At 41.5% G+C, this 24,761-nt stretch overlaps 1 protein-coding gene across 6 annotated transcripts in view; it reads right to left on the bottom strand.

Annotated features, from left to right (window-relative positions):
• LOC147031194 (uncharacterized) overlaps positions 1 to 24,761 on the bottom strand; it is a 91,576-nt gene that overhangs the window by 49,342 nt on the left and 17,473 nt on the right. For 2 of the 6 annotated variants that reach the window (XM_085876031.1, XM_085876029.1), the window contains exon 3: positions 1,873 to 2,649. The exons of the other annotated variants lie outside the window; for them this stretch is intronic. The gene's annotated coding sequence lies outside the window, so the exon portion shown is untranslated. Of the gene's footprint in view, positions 1 to 1,872; positions 2,650 to 24,761 lie in introns of those variants that run through there. 6 annotated transcript variants of the gene reach the window in all.

The following is a 24,761-nucleotide window of genomic DNA, read 5'->3' on the forward strand; positions in this document are numbered from 1 at the left end:
ATTAGCATTGTTTCTGATGGAACGACGAGGAAGTTGAAAGTATGATTGACTAAGATAAATACAATTGCAAGAAGAATGTCTCCCTCTTGTGTGGTAGCTGTCCATTACCGTTTGGTTTCTCTCATTAACACAATAATCAAAGATAACAAGGTTCTTTTTTGATTTATCCAAATCTTGGGGAGACGGTATATCATCCGTATTATCACTAAGAATACAAGTTATCGGTTTTGATTTCTTTTTACATATCTGTGTATCACAAAATAGTTGTATTATATCTTCAATGTTATAATCATTTAGGTTTTTTTGAAGTTTAAATAAACCGATTATGTCTTTTTTTGAAGACCAGCATTAAAACCTTGTGAGAGTAGTTGATACTCTGGTTGAAAACTCGACTTTGTGAAAACTATTAAATTATCATAATCTAAAAAGTTGGGAGTCAGGAGCATCTTCAAAAGTAAGCAGGTTTTTCCGCTACTGCTTTAACCAACTATGAGACATCTTAATGAATTTGGAAGATTTTTATGATTGTTAAATTTTATCATATTTTCCCAAATGGGCAAAAAAATCACTCATTTATATATTTGGAAAACAGGTCATTTAATTTATTATTGGCTTTTTTAGAAACTCCATATGTTATCCTCAGTTCGGGTTTAATTTCAAGATAATCCATTATGTTATTTATACAATATCTTGTGTTGATATTTCCCTGAAAATGACAATCATGAATAATATATAACAGCAATCCTTTGAACATTTCTCTAATACATTCAGTTTCTTGCCTTGTAAGGAAAGGTGTGTGATCGCCCTCATACTTTACATTCATTTATCTAATCAATCTTGTAAAGTAATTCATTTTTGGTGTAAATCTAAAATAATTATATTCCTTTTTTCTATTTTTTATGATCATTAATTAGAAGATAATCACAGAATATACATTGTTTATAGGCTTTTAACTGTGTTTAATCCCACTCTATCACATGCAGGACAATTCTCAAATTTATCATATGGAGAATCAGGGAATTCAAGTGGCTCAATTCTAGCATATTTATAAAGTAAAACTTTACTTAAACTAAAATTCATCTTCGGTATCATCTTCGGTACTTTCACAATCATCTATAAAACTACTTTCATAACTATCATTTGAACACAAACTCTCGGTATCATAACTGTCGTTTGAACACAAACTCTCGGAATCATAATCACTCTCATAATCTTCAGTTGAATATTGACTCATATTTAATTAGTAGAAAAAAACATTACCATCGATATCTATATACTTTTTTTCATTAACAGATTCAACTGCTACATTTTTTATATTAAAGGTAATTTTAGAATGATCCTTAATTAAAATTGAACGAAATGTTATTTCACCTGATATATTAACATCCTTTATTTCATCAGGATTTACATCTTTATGGTTGTTGAAAAAAATACAAATTTATCCTTGCATATTACAGATCGTCTTATCTTTTCTTTCTAAAGCTTCATCCATAAGGTTTTTATTTTTTGATACTTTTCTTGTTTCATTGCTTTTTCTGGTTTTGAATATATTGTCAGAAGGAGAGGAGAAACTTTTGTTCGAGATATTTAATTGATGGTCTTCCAGGTATACTAAAAGCCCTTCCACGAAAAGAATTTGAAGAACTCATATTATTTACCATAATTGTTTTTATCCAATAGTTGTTATTTTTATCTTTATTCAATTTTACATCATTGACATATTTCTCAGTATCTTTAACAAATGAAGAGATTGATTGAAACTTGTCTTTTGTGACTTGAAACATTGTATTTATTAAGTGAAAAAAGTTGGAGGATAAATTTGTTTTAAGCACAGATTCACCTATAAATTAAACGAAATTTTCATCAAGAAAATTTTACTTTAAGCAAAGTTTTATTACATAAACATGGTGAAAACAATGTACTGCCATGTTTGTAATAACGAATATAAATATTATAAAAAACACCTTCAAACCAACAAACACACATTCAATCTCTTCAGACAAATATCTCCACTTGCCCAAGAAACAAAACATTGTGATAGATGTGATAATGATATTCTTAAAAAGAATTATAACAGACATCTTCAATCACGCATACACAAGAACAATGAAAAAAGGAAAGCTAAATTCTCCATTGAAAACACTGATGGGTCATTTAAAGGGCATATAAAAATAAGATTGTTTCGTTTTCAAGACCCTGAGCCATCTTCAATCATGGAAGCTGTTGATATGGCTAAACAAAGTTTTGAAACTATAATTAAAAACACATTAAGTGAAATGAAAACTTTTAAGTTTTATATGGAAGTAAAATTGAAAATGGTAAGACAAGACGATGAAACTACTCCCTATATGAGGACAAACCCACACTTTATCTCATCATTTCAAGATTTTGTAAGATGTGATGTTTACGATGATCTCCAGAGACAGGAACAAGATGTTGATAACACTCTAGTAGGTAGTGGATTTACTATCACAAAAATAATCTTTTTAGATATACACATCTTAAAATCAGACACTCTTCAAGCTTCTTCTTATATTGATTTACCAAAAGAGATAAAACTTAAGAAAGCGGTTGTAAATATTCAAAACAAAGATAATAAATGTTTTCTATGGTCTGTTCTTGCTCACTTACATCCTCCACAATGGAAACCTGAAAGGGTTGAACATCATAAGAAATATGAGAATACATTAAATGTTAAAGATTTAAAGTTTCCAATGTCATTGAGAGATATTCCTAAATTTGAGAAAATGAATAATCAATCTGTTAATGTATATGGATTAAGAGATACAAACAAAGTTCAGATATTAAAATTTTCAAACAACTCTAAAAATGATGAAACACACATTGACCTTCTCCACTGAACTTCAAAGGAAAAATCACATTATGCTATCATCAAAAATTTCTCAAGATTAACCAAATCACAAATATATAAGAGAAAATGTAAAACGTATCATTGTAAGAGATGTCTCAACTCTATTCACACAAAAGAATGATTAAATCAACATTCGAAATATTGTAGCAATCATAAATCAACCGTAATCAATTTACCAAAAGCAGGTTCAAACATATCATTTAAAGATTTTAACAAATCTATAAAACATCCGTTTGTGATATATGCTGATTTTGAAAGTATCCTTGAAAAGACAGATAATGTTTCCACAAATCCAAATAAATCATACACAAATATATATCAAAAACATTATCCTTGTGGTTTCTGTTATTATATCAAATCAGCTGTTGGTGATGAATACAACAAGTTCGAACTTTATAGAGGAGAAGATGCCTCAGAGGAGTGTGTAAGATGATTGGAAAAAGATTGTATAAGACTAAGAGAAATAATGGTGAAAACCTATAAGCCAATGTCGTTAACAAAGGAAGAGAAAAAGGAATTTAGAATGAACAGTATCTGTCATACTTGTGGGGAGGAAATTGAGGAGTTTAAAGTTAGAGATCATTGTCATCTTACTGGTAAATATAGAGGTCCCGCTCATTCTTGTTGTAATATTAATTACAAACCTCCAAACTTTATTCCCGTCTTTCTTCACAACAATGCTCACAATGACACACATCTATTTATAAATGAACTTTCAAAGACATTCGGAAATATTTTCGCCATTCCAAACACAGATCAAAAATACATCTCATTCACAAAAACAATTTATACATCCCCCATAACCTATATCAGATTTCTTGACACATACAAGTTTATGGGAGATTCATTATCTGAGTTCGCATCAAATATTAAAAACTTCCCGAGTCTTAAATCATATTTATAAAATCAAGAAGAGATTGATCTCCTATCACAAAAGGGAATATATCCGTATGACTCTATGGATTCATTTGAAAGGTTTAAAGAAACAAAACTTCCTTCAAGGGAAAATTTCTATGGTAAGTTGAATAATACTCATATTTCTGATGAAGATTATACACAAGCTAAAATTTTTGGGAAAAGTTTAATTTAAAGAATCTTGGGGAATATCATGATTTATATCTTAAAACTGATGTACTGTTATTAAGTGATGTGTTTGAAACTTTTAGAACAGTCTGTCATGATAAAAATTCTTATGGATTAGACCCCGCTCACTATTACACAGCCCCGAGTTGGCTTGGAGTGCTATGTTAAAAATGACAAAACAAAATTTGGAATTAATCAGTGATATAGGTATGCTTTTAATGATAGAAAAGGCTAAAAGAGGAGGAATATCTCAAGTATGTTCCAAGAGATATGCAAAAGCAAATAACAAATATCTTCCTGATTATAATAAGAATGAGGACAACTCTTACCTGATGTATTATGATGCTAACAATTTGTATGGGTGGGCCATGTCTCAATCTTTACCTTATGGGAAACTTAAATGGGTTAAAGAAAAACATTATGAAAAAGTTTTACTTGATATTGTTATCTCCTCTCAAAAAGAATTGGATGAGGCTGAAGTTGGATATTATTTTGAGGTTGATTTAAAATACCCTGAATAACTTCAAAATAAACATAAAGACCTACGCTATGCCTCTGATAAAGAAAGTCCAAGAAAAGAATGGTTAAGTGATTACCAACAGTCATTTAATATAAAGGGTAAATCTTCAGAAAAACTACTTACTACATTAAATGAAAAAGAAAGTTATGTTTTACATCAAAGGAACTTGAGACAATATTTATCTGCTGGGTTGAGAGTGAGGAAAATTCATAGGATTTTGAAATTTAAACAAAGTCCATGGTTGAAGGACTATATTGATTTTAATGCAAAAAGTAGAAAAAACGCAGAAACAGATTTTGAGAAGGACTTTTATAAATTAATGAATAATGCTGTATTTGGAAAGACGATGGAAAATGTTAGGAATCGACAAAACATAAGACTTGCTACATCTTGGAAGCAGGCTTCAAAGTTAATTAACAAACTAAGTTTTGAACGGGTGGAGGTATTTTCAGAGAACTTTTGCGCTATTCATTTGAAAAAAGAGAGTTTGAAATGGATAAACCTATGTATATATAGGAACATCAATTCTTGATTTGTCAAAGTTGTTTCTGTATGACTATTACTGTAATAATTTAAAATTAAAGTATTAGGATAATGCGTCATTGTTTTGATTGATAATATTGATATATATGATACAAGTAATTATAAACCTGGTGATGTGTTGTTTTCATCAAATAACGAAAAGGTTATTGGAAAGTTTAAAGATGAATTGGGTGGGAAGGTTATGAGTGAATTTATAGGATTGAGATCAAAGGCTTATGCTTTTACAGATATTGACAATAATATTGAAAGGTGTAAAAAGAAGTTAAAGGGAAAAAAGAAAAAAAATAAGAAATGAAACAATAAACTTTAAACATTATTACAACTGTTTAATTTTAAAGAAGGAAGAGTATAGAAAAATGAATAAAACAAGAAGTTAAAAACATCAATTATAAACAGAAGAAATAAATAAGAAAGCATTAGGAGATTTTGATGATAAAAGATATATTTTAGAGAATGGAATTAATAGTCTCCCTTGTGGTTATAAGTATAAGTGCTGAGGGACTACGACCGTCATTTACTGATTTATAAATGATAGAACCAAGCAATAACCAAACTAAAGAGTGGAGATGTAATCAACCTTGGTACTGAAATGGAAAACATAAATAATGTGAGAAATATCAAAGAAGTCTTATTGAAGAAATAACTGGGGTAAAAGTAAATAAAACAAATAAGCAGATAAATTTAATTACAAATAAGTTAGAGGATGTAAAGAAAAAAATAAATATCCTTGAATGGACTGAAAACTTTGATGGTTATCAATTAAACAATGGAAAAACAATTTACTATAATCTCAAAATGATATGTGGCTCAGGAGGTGGTCAAACGAGAGCATTAAGAGAAGTTTATCATTTTATTTCTGCTCAACAAAGATATTTAGACCAAGAACTAAGTTCCAAAATAATATTTGTGAACATACTCGATGGTGATGAATGTAATAGGAAAATTAATTTTTTACCTGAAGTAGAACATGATCAAATATTCATTGGCTCACTCTTTGAGTGGAGTAAGTAATGGGGCAGAGATCGATCTCTTCTTTTGACCCCCTGGACCGAGAGTCAGAGCGGGGAGAGAAAATCATTCTCCTGTTTTAACTGAATGTGCCTTGAGATAGAGAGTTCTCCCTATTAATTTGTATGGTGGGGAATCATTCTCCTGTTTGGGGTTTTTAAAGGGGTTTTCAAAAAGGTTAGCCTGTACATTTGTATGAGGTTTTTTGGGCCCTGAGACAGTCTCAATTTAACATGAGCTTGTATGGCAGAAAATCATTCTCCTCTTTTTGTCCTGATGGGTCTTGAGTCAGAGAGTTCTCCCTATTAATTTGTATGAGGTTTTTTGGGCCCTGAGACAGTCTCAATTTAACATGAGCGTGTATGGGAGAAAATCATTCTCCTGTTTTAGGTTTTTTAAGGGGTTTTCAAAAGGTTAGACTATACATTTGTATGGGAGGGGGAGGAATTAGACTCCAGTTGAGGGGTTTTCGGGGATCAATTCAAAGAGTTTTCCCCCTTCACCCCATTCATTTGCATGGTTGTCTTAGAAACCCCATATATCTACTACTGACCTGATCTAACATGTTATAATGTCAAGCACGGTCTGATCCTTCCAATGACCTGATCTAACATGTTATAATGTCATGCACGGTCTGATCTTTTCAATGACCTGATCCAACATGTTAAAATGTCATGCATGGTTTGATCCTTCCAATGACCTGATCTAACATGTTATAATGGCATGCATGGTCTGATCCTTCCATTGACCTGATCTAACATGTTATAATGTCATACATTGTCTGATCCTTCCAATGACCTGATCTTACATGATATAATGTCATGCATGGTCTGATCCTCCCAATGACCTGATGCTTACCCTATGATGCTTTCGACTGGAATGCAAAAAACAAACAAACAGAGGAACGCCCATGTTTTATTGGCCTTTCCACTTTGGGAAACGCCATGTTAAGGTGTCTGTGTGTGTATATAGATATACTGTATATATATGTATGTATATATATATATATATATATATATATATATATTATACATATATATATATATATATATATATATATATATATATATATATATATATATATATATATATATATCTATCAGCCTGAGCATGGTTGCCTGTAATTGTGGCATTTTTCAAAAGCTGCTTCCAATAAGAAAAGTAATAACAACAATCATAATAGCATAATAATAACAATCACCCCCCCCCCCCACCACAATGGCGAGTCCTATCAATATTCACTATTACTGTTAAAACACCATTGCATCGGTAAATTAATCTCCACTATTACATACCAAGACAGCATATAGTCTTGCCTGCCCGATGGGGCGGGGGGAGAGTTTCATGGACTGAGAAGGGGGCAGGAGAGCCGGTGGAGTGGGGGGGGGGGCAGGAGAGCCGGCGGAGTGGGGGGGGTGCAGGAGAGCCGGCAGAGTGGGGGGTGGTGGTGAATAGTTTAAAACGGTGAGTTAAGGGAATGCAGGTTTCTGTTTATATAAAACTAAAAAGTGCTCGCCTGTCCTGTCATCGCAAAGCCCCTCCGCATCCGCTTTGGGAAAAAATGAAATCGGGGGTGTAAGCAGTGAGGAGGGGGACATTGTCAAGGAGATATTCATCACTGCCTTTTTAGATGGTGAATTGTGTATGATATACAACAACACACTAAGAGAGAGATCAAAAGAAAAACTGGAAAATGGAACCCCCAGTGTTGAAGTAGCGTTGAAAAATTGTCACATGTAGTGGTTCCAAGGAAGACTTCTTTATTGTAGAACAACAGCTCATAAGATGATGAGACAAGAAACTAAACCTCAGATTGTTGGGGAGACTCTTGGAAATTGAAACAGAGCTCCAATCAGCCAATCAATTAATCTATCTTTGTGTTTGGCTGCAAAGTGTTATATTGTTATGAATCTGGAAGCCATTTGCACACCAACAGACAGCAGTCCCTAAGCTTAGTTATTTCGATAAGTATGTGTTTATAGTTAGAATCCTTCCTTCTTTCTAATGGGAATTTTGTGTGTGTGCTACGAGTTCTTTTATAGTTACAATTTATATATCAACTACAACAACAGCAGCGGACCGTCACCTCGCTCCACCATCACTATTACGCACGTGGCCTTAGGCGAGGAGGTCGGCGGAGCTACAATCGCGTCAGCTCCGACTCCGCCCACCATGAGCTGGTACAATCAACAGCGGCCACGAGTCGCCCGACAACCCCTCGTCCAATCTGGAGGCGAGTACCTCAGAGCGTTTCCCTCAACCCACAGGAGAGGAGAAGGAAAGAGAAGGTTCGCCCCGTGGTAAAAAAAAAAAAAGAGAAGGAGAAGAAGCCTCGTCTTGCCTGCTAGCGTTCTCGTATACCCGCGGGTGCTCGTCTGGTCCATTCCCATGCTGGCTGGCGTCCGTTACATCGTCACTGGTCCCTGGTGCTGGGTTGTTGGCGGCGGGTTCGAGTTCCGCCACTGGACAAGCACGACCAGACCGGACGAGGCGGACAGGTGCAAGAATAGGCCCCTGCCCTCAGCTCGCCTTTCCTCAGAGCTGAAAGGCCGAAATAAAGACCCGACAGGGTCCAGTTCTTTTGGGTGTGTGCATGTGTGTGTGTGGGCCCCGTCTCCAAGTAGAAACTGTTAAGTGCCTGTGTTCCTTGTAAATTGTATTTCTTTTATTCGTGATAACTCTGCTCTGTGTCTCCCTTCCCGATTATAATTGCCTATTGCAAAATAAACCCCGTGTTAAATGTTCCAGTTCGTCATCCGTGTTTTTCCTTCACTGACCCAGAATGGTGCGTATTGAGAATTAGTGAGGCGATTTGTGCCGGTAAGTTGTCATTGGGTCCAAATGACTGGTAATTCTGCTCGGTTACACTGGACCGAGGTCGCTAGAGTGACCCGGTTCAACAGAGCCCGTCGAGGGTGCGGTTTTCCCCAGTAGTTGGATGACGTGGGTACTTAGTTGTATTGAAATTAGGCAATTAACCCTACCCCACGCCGCCGAAATATTGGCGATCACTGTCCGCTAAGAGACCCGTGACCTTCGGACTTATCCGGGAGTCACGACCTAAATTCCGGGTGTTCGGTAGGAGACGACTCCACTGCTCCACCTAGTGGTAGTTTATCGCCACCGAACCCCGGCCCACAATAATATATTCACGTTTCTCTTCCCACCGAATGTCTGGGAAATCTGCTGGTTGTAATATTAAGAATAGGCAATAATAATAATAATAATAATAATAATAACATGACTACCCTTGCCGCTCCTGTAGTGAGTGAGTGTACTCGTCAATCTGAAACTGGGAAGGAGATTCACATTTCAGCAGATTAATGACAATGATCTGAAGCATGAAACTAAACCCACACTGGAGTGGTTGAATAAGAATTAAAATAAATGTTCTTGAGTGTCACAGTCAAAGTCCTGACTTGAACCCAATTGAACATTTATAGTGAGACTTGAACATCGCAGTCCATCGACGATCCCCATCAAACATGGCAGAACTAGAGAAATTTCCATGTCACCGATGGGCAAAGATTTCACCATGTCACTGTACAAAGCTGGTGGAGACCTACCCACAAACACTCGTAGCAGTCATTGCTGTTAAAGGTGTTTCCACCAAGTACTGACCGAAGGGGCCGAATACTGTTACACCCAGTGAATTTTGATTTGTACTTGTTTTTTACAGGTACTCCCGACAGGTAACTTCCTTCAACGAGAACAATGTTTAGTTTGATCTCTTCAGTTATGAATAAAAAAGTTCATTTCGAAAAATTGTTTCTACATAATTCGAAATTCATCAAAATGTAGCATTACTGGGAGGGGGTGAATACCTTTACAGGCCACTGTACATGATACATATTTTGCCAAATCCTTCACCAAATCATTATTTTTGGTGCATGAGGAGATACCAAAGTAGGAAATGTTCCCAAATTACAGAAAGCAATACATGGTTTCCTTTATGATTGAAACATAAACCACAAGGTTCAAATCCCCCGATGGTTTATACAGTTTGGTTTGGATCCCATTGTTTGGATTTTACAGCTTTCTTCTATTGTCTGTATGATACAATTGCAGCTTTCACTTGGCACGTATGATACAAGACAATGACAATATACCAAAAGAAGATATTGGTCTTGTCCGAGTCATGATGGTCTTGGTCATTGCAATTACTGAATGACATGAAGAGCGAACATTTACAGAAAGCGTTTTTACCCCAATGGAGCTATCCACGGTATCCTTGCTCATGTTTAGTGATAATCCAGCTGAGTGTGTGTCGTTCAGCCAGGCGGTGTGCTGAAGAAAATCCGTCACAAACCCCAAAGTGTTCAACAATGGACCATTTAATGGGTCATCATGACGCAGACAGGTGGTGCGAAGATGCACAAGGACCAAGCCTCGCATCCGCATCCATTAGGACACAATTATATTTCCCATTGCATGATTATCATTCAAAGTTACATCCACCTTTCGGGATTCCACTTGAACTGCTTTCAAAAGGGAACTTTAATTGCACTTTAATCTTGCTTTAAGGTTGTAAAATTAAAGACTATTGCATCTTTCATGATGTGTGCTCATTCGAAGCACAAACAGCACGTCACTTGTATTAGATCATGAGCCTTCTCATCATTAACCTGGTCGAACACTCCAGTACAGGATTATGACATCAAACGCATGGACATTGAGAAAGCTTTGTGACAAAATGACGTCATACACCATCGGAATAATGATTTATTTTTCGTTTGTTTTTCATGGTCTCGGCTTGTGGAATAGCTGCATCACTATGTTCGCGTTGCTCTGTTTAAGTCATGTGTATAAGCATTACCATGGTTTATATTTTGCTTGATTTTGAGAATTTAATAGGCTTAAAATGCTTTTCGCTTTCATGTTTCAAAAGCCTCCCTTCTCTATCATTCGGACATGACTCTGTCAACTCTGCAAACCAGTCGAACAGAATCTCTCCTGCACATAGTGCTTCACCATAGTAACCAGAATAATGACATAGGTGGTATTATTTTGTGATAGGATGGCTTTTTGAAATTTTCGAAGAGAAAGCTTAAATTGCTACTCGCAGAACGTTTAAATATGCCAATCGTTTATGACGTCATTCTCTAACCGAGTTTGGTGACACCATGATCACTGAACTAGCATTTGAAATTGGGATTGCAGAGTTCTGAATAAGCAAAGTACTCAGATGGGGAATACCAAAAAAACAAACCAACTAATTGGAGAATAAGGCAGAATGCGAACAGATGAACATTAAACCTTGGATAGTGGTATAACCGTGGTAAATCATCCATATTACACCACTTACATCATATCAACAACATTGTCAGACCGAGGAAGATACGCGAGAGTCTTTGCCTTCTGGTGTGTTCCAGATAAACGTGTTTATTCCGTGTCCTAATTGAAATATTTATTCGAATCATCATGTGCGGGAAGTTAATCAATTAATGGGAAAAAGTCTGATGATTGGGACAAAGGGAACCAAATATTGCTGTCAATAAACCAAACAAGATTGGACAACTGAACATACATTGAAAGTCATGGTTTGTGTGAAACCCTGTTTGGAGGAATCCTTTACAGAAATCCCATTACAAGGCATGTTTAGCTTGGTTCAGTGATGTGTTTCTGTTTAACACAATGGGAAGAGGGTGATGTGAGAGAGAGAGAGAGAGAGAGAGAGAGAGAGAGAGAGAGAGATAGAGAGATAGAGAGATAGAGAGATAGAGAGATAGAGAGATAGAGAGATAGAGAGATAGAGAGATAGAGAGATAGAGAGATAGAGAGATAGAGAGAGAGAGAGATAGAGAGATAGAGAGATAGAGAGAGAGAGAGAGAGAGAGAGAGAGAGAGAGAGAGAGAGAGAGAGAGAGAAAAAAGAGGAGAGGAGAGACAGAGACATAGACAGATCCTTACTTATACATCTCAACTACCCCTACCCCCTTCCTTGTACCAACCAGTTTCCTCATATCGACCAATTGTACATCCTTACACACACCTATCTGCTTGTATTCATCTCAACTCCCCATACCATCATACACACATCTACCAACCCACTCATATAGACCACCCATACATCCTTACATACACATCCCAGCCTCTTCAACTCAACCACGCTTCGCCCACACACACACACACACACACACACACACACACACACACACACACACACACACACACACACACACACACACACACACACACACACACACACACACACACACACACACACACACACACACACACACACACACACAAACCTATCTGATTATTCATCTTAATGACCCGTAGGCCCTTGCACACATTTAGCGGCTGACTCCTCTGAACTGCCCAGGCTCGCTTAAATGCACCAATCAGGCGATTCATCTCAACAACACATTCCACCATACACATTTCTAAGACCACCTGTATATCATTACATGTACATATATACCAACTTACTCCTCTCATTTTGGCTTTTAAAAGTGATCTAAGGCTCATTGAGTAGCTCGTACAAACGTTACAACACTTTTTTTGAATACATAGCAGAGGCTCATTTAAGAGCGAGTACACTGAATGGATCAGGAGGCAACAAGACAAAAGGAACAGGAGAGAGAGGGTGTGTGGAGGGGGGAGGAGGAGATGCTAACTGCAGAATTGAAGGCCAAGATAGAGGGAGACTTGGACATTCAATGGGTGTGGGGAGGAATGGGAGACAGGAACAGACAAGATGGATACAGAAGGAAACTCACAGGAGGGAAAAACTGGATGTTTAGAAAGAGAAGGGCTTGGGGTGGGGTAGTGGTGGGAGGGGGAGTTAATAAGGGTAGAAACGACCCTGGTTTTGAAATAGGGATGATCTGAGATGGTGGTGAATATCTGTTTTGAAGATCTGGAGGGAAGAATGAGATTGAAGAGAATGTGGAAGTTGGTTCCACAGGCGGAAAAAAGATGAATGAATGAGTGGAGGTAGACAGTGATCCTGGATTAAGGTAGTTTCACCAGAAGGGGTTCAAGGTGGACGTTGTGTGCCTTGCAGAAGTCTGAGTGCGTCAAACACAGAAAGAGCAGAGGATGGAAAACCAGAAAGGAGGTGGTAGAATACAGAGACCACCAACCTATCTGTGATGGCTTCATGATAGACCCAGAGACTCAACTTCATTGTGGGAGATTCCAATAATCTTGAGATTCCTTGGTTTCCATGGTTTTAAGCTCAGCAAGGTGTGAGGCAGGGGAGCCAACCTAAAGGGGAGAGTAATACTCCATCAAGCTGTGGATGAAAGCCTTGCACATGGATGGGAGGTCAGGTGTGCCAAGGAAGGACTTTGGATGACAGAGGATGCCCATTCAGCAGCTGGCTTTGGAGGCCAAGTTTGAAATGTGGTTTGCCCAAGAAAGATCATGGTTGACGGTGAGACCCTGGAGTTTGAATGACTGAACTTCCTCAAGAGGATTTTTTAAAGAAAGTAGATAGGAAGATTTGCCATATGGTCCTTTTGGAGAAGAAGAATGAGAGTGTGAGATTTGTCAGGAATGATGTCTTCCAAGTGTTTGCCAGCTTGTGATTTTGTCAAGGTCTGAAGAGGGGGTGGAGGCTACAATCTGCCTGTCTGTCTGTCTAAAGGAAGAGTAATGTCATGGCAGAGGGTGGAGTCATCAGCAAATAGATAAAGAGGATTTTCCACTCAGAGAGATTATTAATGAAGATCAAGAATAGGACTGGGCCCAGAACAGTGTTCTGACTTGGAGCACTCCAGCCTTGACAGAGAGAGAGGAGATGAAGCGTTTCCATTCAGTACCACACATTGGTTACGAGAGTAGAAGTCAGTAAGTCATGTGTGGAGTTGGCCTTGGATGACATAGGCAGAGAGTTTGGAGAGTAAGGAAGGATGCCAGACTGCATCAAAAGCATGATATATGTCCAGAGAGACGGTCCTGATGTCATGTCTGACATTGAGGGCCTCTATCTATTGTTGAGAAAGTAGAAGCAGCACGTCCAAGGTGGAGTGACCTGTTCTGAATCTAAACTGGTGATCTGAGCGGAGGTTGTTGGAGAAAAGGAAAGTTTTCATATCAACTGTGATTATGAGTTCCATGACCTTACTGATGATTGGGAGTAAGCTGAAAGGTCTGTAGTTGTGGGGATCAGTTTTTGTACCTTTATATGTAGATCAGTGATGTTGGCTGATTTCCAAGCAGATGGAAGATGACCTTGGGCAAATAATAGGGTGAAAAGGGCAGAGAGCAGATGTGAAAGAGCAGCAGTGCAGGTTTTTCGGACACGTGAGCTGATGCCGTCCGGTCCAGTAACAGGGTCATAGTTTAGGGTTGACAGAAAGTCGTCCACCTTCTCAGGTACAAAATATAGAGTCCAGGAGCAGTGGAATACGACTGGGAAGGGTGGGTACAGAGAGTGAGTGGTTGGGGACACAATATTCGGAAGCAAACACAGAATTGAGGCATTAGGCCTTCTCACAAGCAGAGTCCGCTGTGGTGCCATATGACGTGAGGGAAGGGATGGAAGGGAAGCATACACCAGAGACAGACTTAACAAGGCACCACCAGGTTTAAGAGGAGGGAGACGAGTTGACAAGTTATAAAGTTCAATCTTGAGGTGGGACAGATGTTGTTTTCTGGCTCTCCTGAGAGTGGACACACACTTGCTGTGGACTTTCTGGAATGCATTGCGTTTGCCTATGGTCTCATTTGTCTTCCAGGAAGAGAGGGCAAATTGTTTCAGAGCAACTGCCTCACCATAGCATTTAGTGTCTCATGGGCGGGAAGAAGGGTAGGATAACTGAAGACGAGATGAGATGAATCAGTTCATGAGAGAGTGAGAGTGAGAGTGAGAGTGAGAGTGAGAGTGAGAGTGAGACAGAGACAGAGAGAGAGAGAGAGAGAGAGAGAGAGAGGGCAGATTTCTATGGAAGAATTCCCAGGCTGAGTTAACATCAGGGGCAGTAGATATGGGAGAGCAGTCCTGAAGAGAGATGGCTGTTTGCAGTTCTTGCCAATCCGCCAGACTCGCCAGTGTTGAGCAGCTCCCTGCTGTTTGCATCATGCCCTCTCATAACCTCTGCCCCCACCTGAATCCGTGACGCCACTAACCCATCCCAAGAATCCCAATGCTACACACCCCAGTTGCCAGAAAGATTTCATCGCTTATTGGCGAATCATCAGTGACAACGCAGACAGAAACATGCAACACTGAGGCTCCCAAGCATGTACCACATGTAAATGTCAAAAGCAGTCAATATATAAATGAAAAAAGAAAGACCAACTCACATCTCTCATCTCATCATTTTTGATCCTTGCTTTGTGTAAGATTTATCTTGACAAGTCATTTTAGTCATTGACATCCTGGAGAACGTGCAGATAATCCCTCATTGCTTTCAGCACATGACCATGATTGTCAGAGGTTTCAACCATTCGACAGCTCTTGTGCACGTGGGATTGCAAACAACATTCCCATTAGGATCCCAGGTCGAAAAACCAGTTAAAACCAGTACACATTTTCAACTGGTCTCTATTGGTTCTAATTGGTCTTTAACTGGTCTCTATTGGTTTCAACTGGTACCAGTTAAATTCAGTCAGAATTCCAATTTCCCAGTTGAAAAAACCAGTAGCTCATATTTGTACCAGTTAAAGTCTTACTGGTTCCAGTTGATACCAGTTGCAATGTACTGGTCTCCCAGTTGATACCAGTTACAATGTACTGGTCCCAGTTGATACCAGTTAGTTAAATACATGTATTTCAACTGGTAATATATCACTCTATTCCAATTTCCATATTAAAACCAGTAAGAAACCAACTGGCTTTACTGGTACCAGTTGGCTACTGGTTTTCAACTGGTACCAGTTGACCAGTAAGCTACTGGTCTTTACTGGTTTTTTGACCTGGGATATAAAGTTCCAAAATAGCTCTTCCTTTGATGAGAGACCCTTGTATCGAAAAATGGAACTGCTACATCTTACAGGACTTGGTCAGTGCAGTCACCTTATCACTGCCATCATCAACCAAGTTATAAATGAGGAAATGCAATTTCATGTGCTCGTTATTTTGTTAATTTGATGTATCCTGCCAGGGCACGAATTTTAAAATTAATCCATCAAGCTGTTTGAGGACCAGTCATAAAGAGCTCGGAAGATGAATGGACCTAAAATGCGAGGAAAAGGTAAAGTAATCTTGGAAGCCGTGGTCACAGAAAGTTCATTAATTCCCTATGATTGGCGTGTGATGCAATTGCCACCTCCTCAATTAAATATTTATCAGTAAATAATTCATGGCAACAACTTCTGCTGAAATAGCATTACACACAAGAAAATTAGATGCAGGTGGAGGCCATTCGGCCAATCATGCCTGCGCCACATCAACACCACCAATTTACCAACACAAGATGAAAACATGAAAAATGGTTTTTTTTTGTATTTTTCTTTCTTTCCAGGGGAGGGGGCATGGGCGAACTGTCTTGGGTAAAAAAAAACAAACACAACATCATCAACCACACAACACCCCTTAATGAGACCCTCACCAATACCACTCCATACACATGCGCACAATCACCCATCAATACTCACACGACCGAAAAGTCCTGCCAACATCCCTATACCCCTCTATCTCCATAACCTCAAGGTACCTATCCAATTCCAATTTAAACGTATCCACTGTTTCTGCTGCCACTACCTTTCCAGGGAGACCATTCCACACATTAACTACTCTCTGAGTAAAAGTCCCCTGCCTTGCTACCGTCTTAACTCTCCTCTTCTTTACTCTCAGGCTATGGCCCCTGGTCATATTGTTACGGGGTCGGGACGTCGGCCTCGAGCGCGACCGCTAGACGGAGCCGCAAGTTGGCTCGACCAAACCGATCGCCTGGAATTCAGATCGTCGCCCCGGATAAGTCCGGAGTCGACAGGTCCTTGTTTTGGACCGTGAAGGGCCAATGTTTCCACTACGTGGTACAGAGTTATTTGCCAAATCTTCAAAAAATTGAAACGATCCGCTTAGCGTGCTCGTTTCATGTGTGATTCCGAGCGGTTTAATCGCCGAGAACCGTCGGTCCGAGTGTCCCCTTACGGCGGCACAACGGCCTTGCTAATCTTCCTCAGCATGCGACATGCTCAGTCAATGAAAGAAGGAATGCGGACGAGCTGAAAACATTTAACAATTGGGGTTTATTTATACTGCAATGGGGAAATGAGGGGAGCACATAAAGCAGAGCTATACCGAATATAAGAAATGCAATGCAATTATATACAGAACACAAAGCACTTAACAGTTCACTATTTGTCAGACGGGACCACGGACACGCATACGCACACACACCCAATAAATGGTGGCTGATGCCTTTAATATGGACTTCAGCTCGGAGGGACAGATGAGCTGAAGCCCAGGACCTATCTGGGACCTTTCCACCTCGTGTGGTCTTCCAGCTGTTCGGACCGGGCACCAGTGAGGGCGAGCTGGTTCCAACCACCGCAAGCCGCGATCCTTTCCGAACTCCGGCGGATCCCCTCACGCTCCGGAACACGTGCTTGTGAGACGAGGCGTCGATCCTTCCCGAAGATGCGTCACTTCCCCGAAGAACCACGGACCGAGATGAGGCCAAGGAGTCGCACCAAGTCGGTAACCAAGCAGAGACCACGAAGAGCTCCACGAACCAAGAAGAGCCAGCCGAACCAGACCACAAAGCAGAGCAAAAAATCGAACCAGCACCAGAGCAACCCCCTCGAGCCAAGCAGAGGGTCCCCTTCTTATCCTTCTCAGCCCCGCCTCGCTTCCGGCGTGACTCATTCGCCCTCGTGCGCCGCCCCCCGCAACCGTGGGTGGGGGCTGTTTACCTTGCTTTCTGTCAGACCCGCCCCAACCGTCATTCCTGTTTATGCTGTTGAATCTCGGGATGGGAGGGTTCTTCTTCTTCTTATTTGCGGAGGAGGGTCATTCTTCTTTGTTGTTGGTCTGATTGAAGCCTAACTATTAAAATTAATCACAGCGCATTTACATAGATTTACCCTTTAAACAATGGAAGGTGAGCTATCTATAGAACACGTACTTAATGAGATAACTGAGCTAAAGGATCTGAATATTGAGTGTGATCAATTTCCAAATTCGTAACAATATCACCATCTCCTCTGCTAAATAATTCTTCTCCACTTATTACGTCCGTACCCTCCATTATCTTAAACATCTCTATCATATCTCCTCGTAACCATCTCATATCTAGTGTACACAGCTCTGTCTCCTTCAGCCGCTCCTCATAGCTGAGTCAAGCTAGGCCCAGAATCAATCCAGTCACCCTGCGCTGAACCCTCTGAATGGTATCTATGTCCTTCCTGAGTTGTGGTGATCAAAACAGCACACAATATTCTCGATGTGGCCCTCACAAAATTCCTGTACAATGTTAACACCACCTCTTTTGATTTATAAGTGATCCTCCTAAAACCCGGCACTGAGCGAGTGGCCCGGCACTTGCTCTACCGATAGCTGCCTGGCACTGCGCTGTCTGCTTACCTCCCATATCTATTACCACCCCCAGATCCTTCTCCTGTGTGACATACTCCATAATTACCCCTTGTATCCTCCAATCTCTACTTTCATTGTTCTTTCCCATCCACAACAACTTACACTTGTTCAGGCTAAACTACATCTGCCAGTCTTTTGCCTAATCTATACAAGTATCAATACTTTCCTGTGTCTGATCACCACCCCCTCTGCTATCCACCTTACCTCCTATCCAAGCTTTGTCACATCTGCAAATTTGAAAAGCATACTCTTTACCACACTATCCAAATCATTAATGTAAATAATGAATAGTAATGGTCTAAGTACTGATCCCTGAGGTACCCTGCTACTTACATCCTCCCACTCACAGCCACTCTTTGCTTCCTACCACTAAGCCAGTTTGCAATCCAATTACATACCTGACCAGCCACTTCACAAGCCCTCACTTTGGTTAACAACCTCCGATGTGGTACCTTCTTAAAGTCTAGAATGTAGATATAATATGTCCACTGCCTTTCCCTCATCCACCCAATCAGACATTGCTTCATCAAACTCTCAAAGATTTGTTAAACAGGAACTACCTTTGGTAAACCCATGCTGACTACCTTAATTAGTTTGAATTTGTTGAAATGGTTGCTCATCTGGTCCTTAATTAATGTCTCCAACACCTTCCCCACAACTGAAGTCAAACTAACAGGTCTATAATTTCCCAATTCTTCTCTGGATCCTTTATTAAATAATGGTGCGACATTTGCTACTCTCCAATCCTCCGGTACCTGTCCTGACTCCAGGGAACTATTGAAAATATCCGTTAACATCTTGCTTACCTGCTCAGCCACCTCCATCAACACTCTCAGTATCATATTATCTGGACCCAGAGCCTTATCTTCACTTAAATTACCGAGCTGTTCCTTTACTTCCTCCACCCCAACCTGGATCTTCTGTGGAAGCCCTTCCTCACCTCCTTGACAGATACTCTCAGCTATTGGCAATTCTCCTGACTGTTATTTTGCTTCAAATTTTACACAAGAACAGGAAAATAGGCCTGCCATCTTTCTTTCTTCAATGGGCCCACACTTGTCCAAACCTGTTCTTTACCACTTGTATACTTGAAGAATGCCTTGCTATTATCTTCGATGCTAATAAGTGTGTGTGTGTGTGTGTGTGTGTGTGTGTGTGTGTGTGTGTGTGTGTGTGTGTGTGTGTGTGTGTGTGTGTGTGTGTGTGTGTGTGTGTGTGTGTCCATAACCCCAAAGCCATGAAACCTTGCAAAGTTTTCACGTTTGCGCAGACTGCGAACCGATATACCACGTGTTGCGTGCACAGACGAGCAGGCAACTGGTGAATTATCTGCAATGTTTATTTCATGGGGGATTAAACTTTGTGATGTCTATCTACGTCAAACAGCAACTCTTTTGTGGAAAAAGTCATTATGTGAACGAATTCATTTAATTTCTTTCACTACCGCAAGCGTCTTGAAGACCGACTTTAAAGTTAAAGGGAATCCATAAGGTATGCAGACACAAGGGATTCTGGCCAGCTGTTCCATATCAACCATTTAAGTGGAGTGCTTGCTTGAGTCTTGCGCCACTTGAAGAGCACCCTGTAGTCGATAAAGTACCGCGACATGTCATTCTGAGCGGATTATTCACTCAATGGGACGCTTTTGGCAAGCGACGTCAATCAGAGCGAGTGGCCCGTGCGGCCGTGCTCCGTCATCCTGGGCGAGTGTCCCGTGCTCCGTCATCCTGGGCGAGCGGCCCGCGCTCCGTCATCCTGGGCGAGTGGCCCGCGCTCCGTCATCCTGGGCGAGTGGCCCGCGCTCCGTCATCCTGGGCGAGTGGCCCGCGCTCCGTCATCCTGGGCGAGTGGCCCGTGCTCCGTCATCCTGGGCGAGTGGCTCGTGCTCCATGATCCTGAGCGAGTGGCCTGTGCTCCATCATCCTGAGCGAGTGGTTAATGCTCCGTTATCCTGAACGAGTGGTTCGTGCTGGTTATCCTGAGCTATTAGTTCATGCTTTGTCATTCTGAGCGAGTGGTTCATGCTCTGTCATCCTGAGCGAGTCGTTCGTGCTCCATCATTCTGAGTGATTTGTTTGTGGATCATCATTCTGAGGGAGTTGTTGTGAAATAACACCCAATTTCCAAGCCGTTTGCCGTATTATCATGCTTTCTAAATTACCAAGCCAAATTTTAAAGCATAACATATTCTCTCTGCAAACTCCCCAACTCCCACCCCTCTCCATTTGTCCCACCCTTGTGCTGTCACCTTGCAATAAAGTGCAGCACCCTCATCCCACACCTACCTCTCACTCTCTCTGTCTGTCTCTGTCTCTGGACATATCGGGACGGTGATTGTCTCCAGAAACGTCGCGGTGGTGCTTGTCTCCAGACGCGTCCGGGTGCTGTTTCTCTCCAGACGCGTCCGGGTGCTGTTTGTCTCCAGACGCGTCCGGGTGCTGTTTGTCTCCAGACGCGTCCGGGTGTTGTTTGTCTCCAGACGCGTCCGGGTGCTGTTTGCCTCCAGACGCGTCCGGGTGCTGTTTGCCTCCAGACGCGTCCGGGTGCTGTTTTTCTCCAGAGGCGTCCGGGTGCTGTTTGTCTCCAGACGCGTCCGGGTGCTGTTTGTCTCCAGACGTGTCCAGGTGCTGTTTGTCTTCATGACCCAAAGACGCAGCCTCATCACGGGAGATACCAATGATCCTAAATGCCTTAGTTACCACAGCGTGAAGCCGAAAAAGGTGAGAGGTGGGAGCTCCAGCACAGAGAGGAGAGCAGTACTCCATCAGGCTGAGGATTAAAGCTTCGTATGTGGTCAGGAGCTCCAGTGTGCCAAGGAAGGACTTTGCACGACGGAGGATGCCCAGTTGGGCGACTGGCTTTGGAGGACAGCTTGGAAATGTGGCTTTCCCAAGAAATATCATGGCAGATAGTTAGACCCAAAACCTTGAATGAAAGAACTTATTCAAGAGGATTGTTAAGAAAGTAGATGGGGGGAGTTTTCCAGATAGTCATTTCGGAAAGACATAGTGAGTGTGAGATATGTCAGGATTGAAAGATATGTTCTATGTGTTGGACCAGGTTGTGATTTTATCCAGATCTGCAGAGAGTGAAGAGGGTGCTGCTTTCTGATCTGAGGGATAACAGATGGTACGGCAGAGGGTGAAGTCATCAGCAAAGAGATGAAGAGGACAGGAAGGGAGGTTCAGAGACCTCCGTCAAGGGCCACACGTTGGCTGCGACAGGAGAGGAAGTCTATGAGCCATGAGTGAAGATATCATTGGATACTATAGGAAGAGAGTTTGATGAGCAGGGCAAGGTGCCATACTGTATCGAAAGCAGGTGAAATGTCTCGGGAGATGGCTCTGATTTCATGTCTCGCATTGAGGACCTCCATCTATCATTGGGAGAGCAGAAGCAACATATCCAGGGAAGAGTGACCTGGTCTGAATCCAAATTGATGATCAGAAATCAAGCCATTGGATAAGAGGAAGGATTTAATGTCAGAAGTGATGATGGATTCCGTGATCTTGCTGATGATTTGGAGAAGGCTGATTGGTCTGTAGATGCAGGGTTCTGTTTTTGATACTTTGCATGCAGAGCAGTAATGTTTCCTGATTTCCAAACACATGTCAGATGACCTTGAGCAAATGAGAGGGTGAATAGAACAGAGAGAGGGTGAGCAAGAGCAGCAGAGCAGGTTTTTAGGACAAGTGGACTGATGCTGTCTGGACCGGTTGCAGAATCTCAGTCGAGGCTTGACAGCAAGCTCTCCACCTTGTCAAGAGAAAAGGACACAGAGTCCAGGAACAGCTGGGTGCGACTGGGTAAGTTGGGTACAGAAAGCGATGGGTTTGGGACACAAGATTTAGAAGCAAACATGGAGTTTAGGCATTCAGCCTTTGCACGTGCAGTGTCAGCTGTGCAGCCATTTGAGGTAAGAGAGGGGGTGAATGGGGAACATACACCAGAAACAGACTTCACGGGACGCCACCAGGATTTGGAGGAGGGACACAGGTTTCAGAGTTCATTCTTGATATTACAAAGATGTTGTTTTCTGGCTCTCCTGAAGGTAGACACACTTGTTACGAGCTTTGTGGAAGGAACTTTGATTACCTTCGGTTGGATTAGCCTTCCATGAGGCGAAGGCGAGTTGTTTCAGGACAGCTGCCTCGCCACAAACTTCAGTGCACCATGGGCGGGAGGATGGGTAGGACAACTGAAGACGAGATGGGATAAATCTGTGCATGAGAGAGAGCACGGATCTTTGAAAGAATTTCCAGGACGAGTTGATGTCGGAAGAAGTAGAGATGGGAGACCAGTCTAGAAGTTTGATGGCTGCTTGAAGTCTGTGCCAGTCAGCCTGAGCGAAATGCCAGACTCGACGGCGCTGAGGTGGTTCTCCAATAACAGCCGAAGAGATGTCTCTGACAAGCACGTGGTCAGATGAACGGATTGGAGCGGAGAAAGAACAGCGGATATTTTCAGTGAAATTAGTTAAAATCGGATCCAGAAGGGATGGAGTACCATTGGTTGAGATCCGCTTTGGGAAGTTGACTGACTGTGTCAGTCCCAATGAGTCACAGAAGTCTTTTTCTGAAGTGCCACGATTTGTGAGAGAGGTACCCACACCCAGCCAACTGGCGTGATGACAGTTGAAGTCACCACATATGAGGAAGAGAGAGTTGGGACGAGCGGATAGAAGTTGGTCCATGTTTTTAGAGAGCGAGATGTAAATGGAGTCATCACTGTTTGGTGGATGGTACAGTACACATATAAACATGAGGTGGGAGTGGAGGGGAAGCCGTAGCCAGAGGTATTCCTGGGGGTTTGGGGGAGTGAGGGCAGCGCATGGAGAGTGAGGAATAGAGTCTTCGATGAAGAGAACAACTCCGCCACCAAGACGAGGCTTCGGTCTGTCATACCAGAGGAGGGAGTAACTAGGGAGAGACACTCGGGAGTCAAAGACGTCTTGAAAAAGGAAGTTTATGTTAAGGAGATTGTGTATGGTTTGTCAGTGGCAACCTGTATGGAAAGATTTGTCACGTTTGAGTGAAGGCCCCAGATGTGTGAGATTCACACTAGGAAGGAAGAGAGAGAGGAGGAGTTTTGGGTGCAGGGAAGGGGGAGGATAGGACGAGGGAAAGGGGGGGTGTAAGGAGAGTTGTTGAAAGAGTGTGGGGGATTGCAGAAGAGCTAAGGGAGCAGGCCGAATGAGGAGAAAAGGCTCGGTGGTGATGGGTTGAGGTACAGTGGGAAGTAATAAGAGAGGGGGCAAAGGGCAGTTGAAGATTGGAGGAGGTGAAGTGATGAGATGGAAGAGAGAGGGTGGGGGAAGGAGGCGTCTTTGTGGATGTGAGGGGGAGCAACTTTGGGAAGGGGAAGATTGGAGGGAGAAGGGTAAGGGGGGAGTTTTTGAGAAAGGTGAGAGGGAAGCTTGGAGGGGGAAGAGTGTGAAGGGTGCTTTGAGAGTGACAGGTGAGAAGGAAGCTATGGGAGGGAGGGGAGACGATGAGAGCAGGCACGGCCAAGGTGCAGGAAGGCGATGGTACAAGGGAAGGATGACACTTGGTCGAGGTATGGTGAAGAAGGGAGCAGGCAGGGGAGGTACAAAATTTGAGGGGTTGGGAAGAGGGGGAGGTGTGCTGAGAGGAAGGAAGGAGCATGTTTGTGGTGATGAGTGTACTGATTGAGAGAGTGAGATATCTGTTCGGTTGGAATGGAGCCCACAGATGTTAGAACACCACACACTTTAGGACAACAGAGGAGGAGCTGATACTGAAGCAGAAGACAGTGAGGAGGAGCTAAAAGTGAAGGTAGGATGAGGGGCAAGATGTGAGGGGTAAGGAGAGGGGATAACAGGTGAGAGGTTAGGAGGAGGTAGATTTAAGGAGGGTGGGGGTGAATTAGCACTGAAGTTGTAAAAAAAGGACGATCGATGGGACACGAACATACATTGCAAACTGGGATTTAAATTTTTTTTACATAAGAGATGCAATTGAAGACATTACATGAGGGATGGAATAAAGGAAAATTAAGAGAAAGAAGAGAAGAAACGTAACAGTGGGACGATTTTGACACGGGAGGAAGGAAAGGTCGAGTTGAAAACAGTGTTTTGAAGAAGAAGAAGAAGAATAAGAGTTGTGAATTATGATACAATACCGAGAACCAAACGTGGGAAAGAGGAAGTTGTAACGTTTTAAAAGACCATTTTTTACATTTTTTGATAAAAAAAAACTACGTAAGATTAGGAAAAGGAA

This window comes from Eptatretus burgeri, chromosome 3 (genome assembly GCF_056783735.1).
Source record: "Eptatretus burgeri isolate ZD-2024b chromosome 3, Ebu_testis_v1, whole genome shotgun sequence".
NCBI classification, from domain to species: Eukaryota; Metazoa; Chordata; class Myxini; order Myxiniformes; family Myxinidae; genus Eptatretus; species Eptatretus burgeri.